At 37.1% G+C, this 11805-nt stretch overlaps 1 long non-coding RNA gene across 1 annotated transcript; it reads right to left on the bottom strand.

Moving 5' to 3' along the window:
* Positions 1 to 291: 291 nt before the first annotated feature.
* LOC150032389 (uncharacterized) lies at positions 292 to 2984 on the bottom strand. The gene is made up of 2 exons (XR_016524738.1): positions 1553 to 2984; positions 292 to 1346 (listed from the first exon to the last, which is right to left on the bottom strand). It is a non-coding gene; the product is annotated as an uncharacterized LOC150032389 (long non-coding RNA).
* Between the last annotated feature and the right edge of the window lie 8821 nt (positions 2985 to 11805).

Here is an 11805-nt window from a genome sequence, read left to right as displayed (position 1 = left end):
GCTCATCTTTTGTTCATGCGTTAGACTTTATTCAACACTTCTCAATGCGACCAACATACAAAACCTATCTCTAGGATGCATGCGTCTAACACAGAAAACAATAAACACTAGTAAGTCTATCTCTAGATGTACTAGGTGTTCTACTTGATGCAGCTTAGTTATTCTCTCGAACAGACTAAGTTAAAGATGCTTTTACAAATTGATCATGTTGGCTTGAGCATTGAAATGAAGTTTTGCATAAAGTATAAATGCATTCAACATAAACAAGAAATAAACAATGGCAAAATGTGATGGATCAAATATATGAATTTTATAAAGAAGTAAATTGTCTTTACAAAAGTAATATTCAATCAAATGCAATGAAAGCGATAAATGAGATGAAATGAATTGAATCAAGCCGCAGAGTACAATCTCTTGTATCTCTTTGGCTCAATTCTGTTGTGTACAACAACTTGTATAGGAGTTGGACGAAATATCTTTCTCAAGCTTGGCTTCCTCCACTCCCTGATCGGCGGTGGTGGTGGTTCTGAACCCTTCTGTTTGTCTTGGCACCACAACACAACTTAAACTACGACTACGCTAATTACAGAGAGTGGGAGTCTTGATAATTTCTTTGTACTATCTTTGACTTCGAAATCTGGAGGGACTTCATCTATTTATAGACGTTGGTCATGTCCACTTGATGAATTGGCAGCATTAAAGTCCATGCCCTGGTCAACTGCCTGACTCTCAGAAGCTTTTCAGACGCCGCCTGCTGCAGATGCCCATATTGCAAGTGGTGATGTGACACAATCAGCCTGGATCAATGTATCTTCTCTGCATTGAATTTCCTCCGACGCATGGCCCATGCGTTAGAGCTTTCCTTGCGGCACTTCTTGATTATGCGTTAGCTTTTTGTAAAGATCCTACAATACAATGCGTTAGCGCCACAATATTTGGTAATAAAACTTCTTTTGCATGAGTTTGCTAATGTTTGAGTACTTCCATGCATGATCTCTCTACCCTCGATTGTAGGTTTGCCCATGCGGATCGTACTTCGTTTGGAAGCCTCCTATATCATTCACGTGAACTTGTGGGTAAGCTTCGAATGTATGTCCGGCTACTCCAAATGCTCCACATGTCTTAACATGAGGAAGATCACCTCGAGAAACCTGTGTAAAAAGAGAAACAAGATTAAAGACTTGAGTTCTAAGCTCACTTACCTCTTTGGACTGACCAATGTTGTGGTTGACAGTCCTTGATTCGAAATTCTGAGAATTTTCCGCCACGATGGATATGAGTTGACTAGCTTTTGTGGGTCTCTTGTCAGCTAGAGCCCCTCCGACGGCAACATCAATGTTGCTCCTCTTCGATGGAAGCAAACATGAATAGAAATATTGGATTAGATATTGTTAAGAAATTTGATAATGAGGGAATAAAGCACAAAGTTGTTTATATCTTTTCCAATATTCATAAAGTTACTCTCCTACAACTTGCTTAATGCCATAGATTTCTTTTCTAATATTCTGTGCCTTAGATATAGGGAAAAAAATTTCTATGAACTTTTTCATACCATTCCATGTAATGATGGATCCTGCCGACAAGTAGTACAACCAATCTTTGGCCATATCCTTTAAAGAGAAGGAAAGGCCCTAAGATTAAGTTATTCTTGGGTTATCTCATGCAGGTGCATTCCATCCCATACTAGATGAAATTCTTTCATGTGTTTGTGCAGATCCTCGTCAGGTTGTCATCTAAATTTAGGCGAGAGATGCACAAGTCCTGGTTTAAGTTTGAACGGAACGGTAGTCTTCGGGTAGACTATGCACAATGGTTGTTGGTTGTAATTCGGCTCTGCAAGCTGTCTCATGGTACTCTCTTGCTTCTTCTTCTTGTCTTAGCTCCTCAAATTTTCCATCTTCTCCTCTTGTTATTTTCCTTCGAAGTCGCCTCTACTCACGGTTAATGTCTATAACCAAATCACAAAGTACACTCCGCGAGGAGCAGGTCATGCACAAAAAAAAATAAAAATTTAATCACATTAACTATTTTTTGGATTTTATTATTTCTCTTATTTTTTTATTTTTTATTTTTAAAGGAATTCAAAATTCAAATAAGCCAATTGTACAAGTCCCCGACAATAATGCCAATTTGTTCGAGCTAAAATGATGTTATTTGTTCATCTTAACCCAAAACAAATAGAATTTCTAAAATGTGCACAACTACTAATACTAACACGTAGTAAAGTAGAAGCACAAGGTCGATCCACGGAGAACCTCTATTAATTGGTAAAATTGAGTTTTGAAATCCAAACTGAGTGGAGGTTTGTTGGTTTTAAGAAACTAAGAAAAAGTAAAAGAAGAATTGATATGAAATTTTGGTAATGAGAATAATGAGAGATAGTATAAAAGAAATTATGTAACATATTCAATGGAAAAAGGATCTCGGGAATATTATGCAGATTAACCTAATTCTATCATAGACTTAATTCATTTTAAGCAATTCAATTGTTCCATAGTTCATTAAGGTTAAGCCCTAATGCCCTAGTTAGCCAATTAACCTAAATTGGTCAATTAACCCCAATTTAGTTCATAAAAGCTTCCTAAAGACATTCCACATGTAATTCCTAAATTGCATGCATTTATTGGGTTTTCTCAACTATGACATTCTTGAAATTAAAAAGACTAAAATAATGATTAATATGAATGGTCTAAACTAGTAAATCTTTTAAAAAAAATAGGAAAAGAAGTCCAAACTTTCCATTAAAATCACTAGTTTTTGCAACCTAATTGCAATTATGCTATAGAGCCATGTAATTTTACATACAAAAATCTAAAAAAATTGAGGTTCAACCCATTTCTATCGGATTTTATTGAAATTAACAGTAAAAACATTCAAGAACAACAAATTACAAGAAAAAATTAAATGAAAAAGTCTCAAGAATTGGCTCACCTAACACAATCCCCAAGATAAAAGAACTTACCTACTCATAAAGTAGCAAAACTTTCAAGAAATCCATTGAGTCTTGCAAGAATTTGTACAAAGATTGAAGAAAATGACGAAAATCTCTATAAAAAAAAGTAATAATATACTAATCAATAATTATCACATCCAGACAAAACATCGTTCTAACTGACATGTGCCAAACTTTTTACATTGGACAAATTCAACGTCAATGAATGGTCTAAAATATATTAATTAGATGAGCACTAGCAGCAGCTGCCATGCATCATTAGTCCTATAAATTCCACACCCAAAATATAGTTAAGTTAAATTCTTCTAACAAGAATGAAGTTAAATAAACCCTTTGTAGAATCCATTTGCCTTCTAATCTTCTTCTCTTGAAGGCAAAATGTCATAGGAAGAAGTTGTAATCACAGATCCAATAGCACCAAATAATGGCTCAGCAAACTTTCTCTCAAGTTCTAGGAGAGACTATTTTCTTTCCTCTCATTTCAACAATAATCTCTCCGTATATATAGTATTTTTGTTTTAATCTTTTCTTTTCATTACAAACTTTATTTTAATCTGTAATGTCTATTTTAATTCGTATACTTTAAAATAAAAAAAGTAATAATATACTAATAAAAAGCACAATTTTCTATCCCAAATTATGCTAGCCTTACCTAATACTCGTCTTTAAAATATGTGATTTTTATACAAGTTTGTGTTAATACTTTAGTACAAATACTTAAATTATGTTAAACATATGGAGTTATTTGTACTTTTAACATTTTTGTCAATAGTATATATCTTATATCAGTTGAATTATATATGTTTATGTTGATTTTTTTTTTTTAAAAAAAAAGAAAGAAAAAAAAGAAAGAAAAAAACTCTGTAAAATTTGCTTCCAGACATGTAACGATATTTATGACAATGTCTTTAACATGTTACATATTACTCGAATTTTGCCTAAAATAAGATCAACCAACCAAACTGTAGTACCATACATCTGCTTTAAGAATAATTTAAGAAGAACAAGGAATATAGACCAAGATCTTTCCAGCTACCAAGAAAGAAAGAAGTATTCAGATGGTTAAGACAGCATTTACTAAAAAAAAGAAAATAACTTCTAATAAATTTTACAGTGATTGGAACATCATATTTGACATGACAGTGGTCCCATACACGTTTTAAACCTTCGCTCAATCAAGACAAAACATCGCTCTAGAAGACGTGCCAACCTTTTACAATGGTCAAATTCAAGTTGAATGAATGGTCTATATAATCTCAGTCTAATTAGATAAGCACTAGCAGCTGTCATGCATTATGCCACACTTGATCACATTCTGACGTACAACCAATAATAGTACATTATTATTTCTCTATAAACTCCACACCCAAAATATAGTTGAAGTTCAATTCTTTTAACAAGAATCAAGTTAAAAACCCTTTGTAGAATCCATTTTCCTTCTAATCTTCTTTTCTCTTCAAGACAAAATGTCATAGGAAGAAGTTATAATAACAGATCCAATAGCACCAAATAATGGCTCTTTCAATGGTGATGTTCCGTTGGAAATGATGTAGGCTCTCACAATACAACTCAATAGATAAGAGAAGAAGATTATTCTCTTACTCACATAAGATTGGAGAAACTAGAACTTGAATATTACTTTATTTTCTTGGCTTGATTACAAATGAAAAATCCTACACATATTTATACTAGTAGAAAAATACATCAAAAGACATCAATGATAAATGCAAATACATGTGATTTTTCACCAATACATGAACATTCATCATTGTATCTTGTAATTTGTGTATTTAACTATTCCTTAAATCTCAACTATTCATGTATCTAATTAAATATAATTCATGCATCTTGAATATAAGTCTAGATTAATTTTATCATTCTCCGTTAATTTGGACTTGAGCAACTCTAAGCTTTTCTTCGAACTTAACAAATAAGTCAAACTTTAGTGCCTTCGTAAAAATATCCGCCAACTAATCTTGAGTCTTGTAATACTTCACCATCACTTCTCCATCACTTCTCCATCTTTAATCAAGTTTCTGATAAAATGATACTTGATTCTAATATGTTTGCTTCTTCCATGGAAGACTGGATTTTTTGATAATGCAATGGCAGAACCAATTATCACAATATAAAGTAGTTTGACTTCTTTGCGTACACTTCAATTATTTCAACATCCATCTAAGCCATAAAACTTGACATCCAGCTGTAGATAAAGAGATGTATTCTACTTCGGTGGTAGAAAGAGTAAGAAAAGGTTATTTCTTTGAAGTCCATAAAAAAACACCCGAACCAATGCTAAAAACATAACGAGATGTGCTTTTATGATCATCAACATTACCACTCCAATCACTATCACAAAAACCAACTAACACTGATTCTAAAACTTTCTTGTAATAAATTCCAAAATTAATAGTGCCAAGAATGTAACGAAGCACTCGCTTACCCGTTTCCCAATCGGGTCTTGTTGCAGTCAAGTACATCAAACTTCCAACTAAACTTCGATATAAGCTTGGATCAACATCTTATCCAATATCATTCTTGCTTAATTTCAAATTTGCATCCATGAACATGTTACAAGGAAAAGCATTTTCCATTATGAATTTTTTCAGCAAATCATGAGCATACTTTTGTTGTGAGATGAAAATCTCTCCATCCTTTTGACTGATTTCAATTCCCAAAAATTAATGGATGAGACCCATATCACTCATCTCAAATTCTCTTTTCATGGAATTCTTAAATTCATCACACAACAGTTTATCATTTTCAATTAAAAGCAAATCAACAACATATAATGAAACAATAAGAAATTTGCTATACTTATCTTCTTTGACATAGAGTGCATGTTCATATGGACACAAGCTTTGAAAACCTATCTTTATAAAGAAATTGTCAATGCGACTATACCAAGCTCGCGGAGCTTGCTTCAATCCATACAAGGCCTTTTCAACTTGTACACTTTGTCTTTGTTGTCCCAGATGACAAGATCTTCATGTTAACAATCATAAAACACCCATATCTAACGGTCAATAACAATTCAAGAGTGAGGGAATGTAGTATATTGAGGCTTGAAAATCGTCAGTCGTTTACCAAATGGCAGCTCTATCGTGTAGACGAATCTCCAAGAACTAGTCCATAGTTCAATTATGTAAACAATTGGATGAAGCGCTAGACGATCATGTAGACGACACTTAAGTGGAGCTAGACGATCGTGTAGACGACAGCTGAGAAGCTAAACGATTGTATAGACGATTGGACGTGAAGCTAAAGATCAAGTACACGATGAGATAGAAACTACATGATCATGTAAATGATACTTTAGTAAATTCTAAACGATCGTAGAGATATGAAGAAAGGACACGAGAGTTTAAGTGGTTCGGCCAAAGGTCTATGTCCACTGTGCAAATCGGGAGATTCTCTTTATTACTTCTTCAAAGTATTATAGAACAAATTTCTTGCTCTCTTGTTTTCTTATTCACTCCTATTCTTCTTATCACATTAATCTCACATTCGTTTTCCATTATATATATAGGCAATATAGTCAACGATAAAGCTCTGGTGATTACAACACATAACAGAAAGATGTCGACAACGGTTCAACTGCCTACAAACATTGTTCTTCTTGATTACGAGTCTTTCTATAACAATGTAAGCATCCCGAGTACCTTCCCTCTTTGCTTTACTGAGTTGACTTGAGCTAACCTTTTTCAGGTAACTCGAACTCGATAAGGTCTAAGCATCTTCCAAGCTTGTTTAATGGAATAGTTTTTGTTAGCATATCAGCTGCATTATCAGAGGTATGAATCTTCACTACCTTGACTTCCCCTTTCTCAATATCTTGTCTAATGAAATGATATTTAATATCAATGTGCTTGGTTCTATTGTGAAACTGTTGATTCTTAGATAGGTATATTGTGCTCTAGTCATCCCTATTGAAGTAGAAAAAGAAGACGACACAACGAGTTTATGTGGAAAACCCTAATTCAGGGAAGAAAAACCACGGTAGAAAAGGACTTATTATTTTATGTCATGTTTACAATAGACCCAACCTCAGATATAAATAGAATGAGGTGAAACCCTAATTTAGCAAATATAGTAAAAATTACAAAAATGCCTTTAGGGCTAATTCAACATATTTCAACACTCCCCCTCAAGTTGGGGCATAGATAACGGCAAGACCCAACTTGTTAATACGAGCTTCAAACGTCTGTATCGATAACCCTTTTGTAAAAACATCTGCAATCTGTTGGACTGAAGGTACATAGGGAATACAAATAGCTCCGTAGTCTAACTTTTCTTTAATAAAGTGCCTGTCAATTTCCACATGTTTGGTTCTATCATGTTGCACGGGATTATTCGCAATACTGATGGCATCCTTATTATCACAATACAGCTTCATGGGCCCCGGACTACTCTCATGAAGATCAGATAAAACTTTCTACAACCAGATTTCTTCACACACTTCCAGATTCATAGCTCTATACTCTGCCTCAGCACTACTTCTGGCCATTACACCCTATTTTTTACTCCGCCAAGTTACCAAATATCCCCATACAAAGATACAATACCCTGAGGTTGACCTTCTATCAGTCACAGATCCGACCCAATATGAGTCAGTATATGCCTCGATGCTTCGTGTGTCATGTTTCCTGAACACCAAGCCCTTCCCTGGGGTGGACTTTAAATATCTCAAAATTCGAGTCACAGCTTCCATGTGCTCCTCATATGGACTCTGCATGAACTGACTTACTACACTCACAGCATAGGAGATGTCGGGCCTAGTATGAGACAAGTAAATCAGTTTTCCTACTAGGCATTGATATCTCTCTTTATTCACAGGAACTCCTTTCGAAATACTTTTCAGTTTGCTATTGACCTCAATAGGAGTGTCAATAGGTTTGCATCCGGTCATTCCTGTTTCCTTTAACAAGTCCAGAGTGTACTTCCGCTGAGAAACACATATTCCTACTTTTGATCTTGCCACTTCCATCCCTAGAAAATACTTTAAACTACCAAGATCCTTAATTTCAAATTCACTTGCCATCCTTTATTTTAGCTTAGCAATTTCTGCCGTGTTATCCCCTGATAGGATGATGTCATCAACATACACTACCAACACAGCAATCTTTCCTAAGGGTGATTTTTTTGGTAAACAAGGTATGATCAGAATGCCCCTGAACAAACCCTTGGGACTTAACAAACACGATGAACCTGTCAAACCAGGCCCTAAGAGACTGCTTCGACTCATATAAAGACTTCTTGAGTTTGCAAACATGATTCCCAAACTTAGCTTCGAAACCTGGAGGTGGACTCATATAAACTTCCTCTTCCAACTCACCATTTAGGAATGCGTTCTTTACATCTAGTTGATGTAGGGGCCAATCTTTATTCATGGTGACAGACAGATGAAAACGAATCGTGTTTAACTTAGCCACTGGGGAAAACATTTCTGAATAATGAATCCCATACGTCTGAGTGAATCCTTTAGCAACTAACCTGGCTTTATACCTCTTGAGTGTTTCGTCAGACTTATAATTCACTGTGAACACCCATTTGCAACCAATTGTTTTGTGACCTCTAGGGAGAGCTACTAACTCCCAAGTCTTATTTGCCTCAAGAGCTCTCATTTCCTTCATTACTGCTGCTTTCCACTCAGGAACTTCCATGGTCGCATGTACACTAGTAGGTATTGTTAGAGCATCTAGCTGAGTAGTAAAAGCCTTAAAAACAGGAGATAAGTTACTATAGGTCAGAAAACTATGAAAAGGGTATTTTGTACATGACCTGGTTCCCTTCTCAGAGCAATTGGCATATCCAGAGTGGTATCATAGTTGTCAGTTTTCGTCTGTCCCTCTTCAGTATCAGACTTTTGAGACAATTATGCATCTTCTTGAGGGTCTTTCAACATCTCATTACTTTCTGAAGTTTCAACCTTCTCTGAGCTCATTTCATCATTTTCTATGTTCCCACACTTTTCTTCAAGACTCTCCTTTGAAACAACGGGATCTTGAACCTAAGCTGGTTCCGACGCTTGGACACTTTCCGATAGAACACCAGAGGTTTCCTGAATTTCCTTTCTAAGATTCCTCCTATAGTATGTTATCCAGGGCACTTGTCTAGTAGCAAGAACCGACACGAGAATAACAGGAGCAGAATTAGGTTCAAGACTAGGTAGACTAGGTCCAGGAACATTAGGACTAGGCTCAGGTTCAGGAATATTCGGACTAAGCTCAAGATTAAGGCTAATGGGTATGGAGTACGTGGAATTGTTAGTCTCTTCATTCGTGGTCTCCCCCTAAAGATGACTAACGGGAAAGAACAGTTTATCTTCAAGGAACGTGACATCCATAGTGACAAAATATTTTCTAGAAGATGGACGAAAGCATTTATAGCCTCGCTGATGAAGGGGATACCTGACAAACACACATGTTTTAGCTCGTGGAGCAAACTTAGTCCGGTGTGGACCATGAGTATGAACAAAGGTTGTACACCCAAACACACGAAGATGAACCTCAGGAATAAGACGGGTAGACTGATAGTACTCTTTGAAGCACTCAAGAGGAGTTTGAAACTTTAGAACTCGTGAAGGCAATCTATTAATTAGATGAGTTGCGGTAAGAACCGCATCTCCCCACAGGTACGAAGGAAGAGACGCTGGAATTATCAAGGAACGAGCAACTTCAATGAGATGGCGATTTTTTCGTTCAGCCACCCCATTTTGTTGTGGAGTATACACGAGTTTTGATGGATGATCCCTTTTGACACTAGGAATTCCTGGAAGGTGTGGTTGACAAACTCACGACCATTGTCACTTCGGAGGATGGCAATCTTTGTGTTGAACTGTGTTAATACAGTGGTATAGAACTGTTTGAAGGTTGATAAAACCTCGGACTTATCAGCAAGGAGATATACCTATGTAAGTCGGGTATGGTCATCAATGAAAGTTACAAACCACCATTTACCAGACAGGGTAGGGATGCTCGAGGGACCCCAAACATCACTGTGGACCAGGTGAAAAGGCTGGGTAGGTTTATAGGGCTGAGAAACAAACGACACGCGAGGTTGTTTAGCACGATCGCATATATTGAAAACTAGGATGTCCAAGACGAAAATGCCACAATAAATAAGTTGCTTCAGATATAGTAAACGAAGATAAAAGACTAGTCCTAAACAAGCTTCTGGAGGAAGCATCTGTAGAAAGGAAATATAGGCCTCTATCATATCGGGCAGTGCCAATCGTCTTCCCCGAGCTCAAGTCCTGAAACAGAGCAGTATCTGGTGAGAAGACAACTCTATAGTTCAGATCTTTTGTTATTTTGCTTATTGATAATAAGTTGTAAGAAATTTTGGGCACATGTAAGACATTTTGCAGAGTTAATCCCTGAAATGGTGACAGTCTGCCTTTTCCAGCAACAGGAGCGAAGGACCCATCCGCAATTCGAATTCTCTCATTTCTAGCACTTGGATAGTATGAGAGAAACCGGTCGGATGAGCTAGTCAAGTGATCGGTTGCTCCTGAATCTAGAATCATTCCCTTCAACAAGGAAACTAAAAGATTGAGGGTTACCTGATTGAGCAACTGTTTCGATCCCTATGGTACCTGAATCACCAGGATTAGTCACTAGAGGCTGTGTCTGAGGTTATGCAGCCCCCTTAACTGATTCACCCACTAGAGCACGCCCAGATTTCGACTTGTCATTCGGAGGGCGACGTTTACCATTTGGAGGGCGACCATGCAATTTCCAGCACTAATCCTTCGTGTGCCACTGTTTTTGGCAATGCTCACAAACTGGGAGTGTTTTACTATTCTGCTTGTCACCATCAACTCCAGCGGACTTTACCCCGAAGGCAGCTGACTCTACAGTGGTAACACCTAGCTCGTTCATTGCACTCGATCTATCTTCTTCCAATCTAACTTCTGAACAGACCTCCATGAGAGACGGAATTGGTTTCTGCCCTTGTATTCTACTACGAACTGTATCAAATTTGGGGTGCAGCTCGGCAAGAAAATCATACACACGCTCAACCTCTTCTATCTTGGAGTATTGAATTCCATCTTGTGGGCAAGTCCAATTGATCTCCCGACATAGATCCATTTCTTGCCATAACAATGATATCTTGCTGAAGTATGACGTTACATCCATGCTCCCTTGTTTGCATTTGTGAACCTATTTACGTAGAGTATACAGGCGGGATGCGTTCTGACGCCTCGAATATAACCTTCGGACTACATCCCAAATATCTCGAGCAGTGGCTGAATAGAGTAAGGGTTTCCCGATTTGTGGTTCCATGCTATTGATTAACATTGAGCGGAGCAAAGAATCCTCTGCCTTCTAGACACGCTCTTGAGGATCCCCAGGATTCGGTCGTGGTATCTCTCCAGTTAAATATCCAAACTTGTGGCGTCCCTCAAGAACCATTTTAATTTTTTGGAACCAAGAGAAGTAATTTTGCCCATTCAACTTCTCTCCCGTGATCATTCCTGCAGAATTTCCAATTGTTCCAGATAAAAGATTAGAAGTTGGAAGAGTAGGAAACATTGATACCGGATTTTCTGAATACATCGGGGAAGAATCATGGCCATTCAATCTGGCTCCTAGGGCGACCATCTGTTGTTGAAGACTAACTAATTCTTGTTGGAGTTCCCCATGAGATTCACATCTGGAATTTTTCTGTCTAAAAACCATGGGATTTTCTTTAATGGAATCACCCATTCGAAACTGGGGCTGAACTGGATATACATGAGGAAGAAGCTGTCCACCATGGTACTGTGAAGAAGCTACTGCCGGAAATCCACCAGCAGTAAAGTTCGGCAACCCATGACTGGCGTTGCTCCCAGACGGCTGTGATGGTGG

Source organism: Benincasa hispida, chromosome 11, assembly GCF_027475165.1.
Source record: "Benincasa hispida cultivar pf3 chromosome 11, pf3_genome.v1.1, whole genome shotgun sequence".
NCBI lineage: Eukaryota > Viridiplantae > Streptophyta > Magnoliopsida > Cucurbitales > Cucurbitaceae > Benincasa > Benincasa hispida.
Note: the sequence above shows the minus strand (reverse complement) of the source record. Positions and strands in the feature narration are given on the sequence as shown.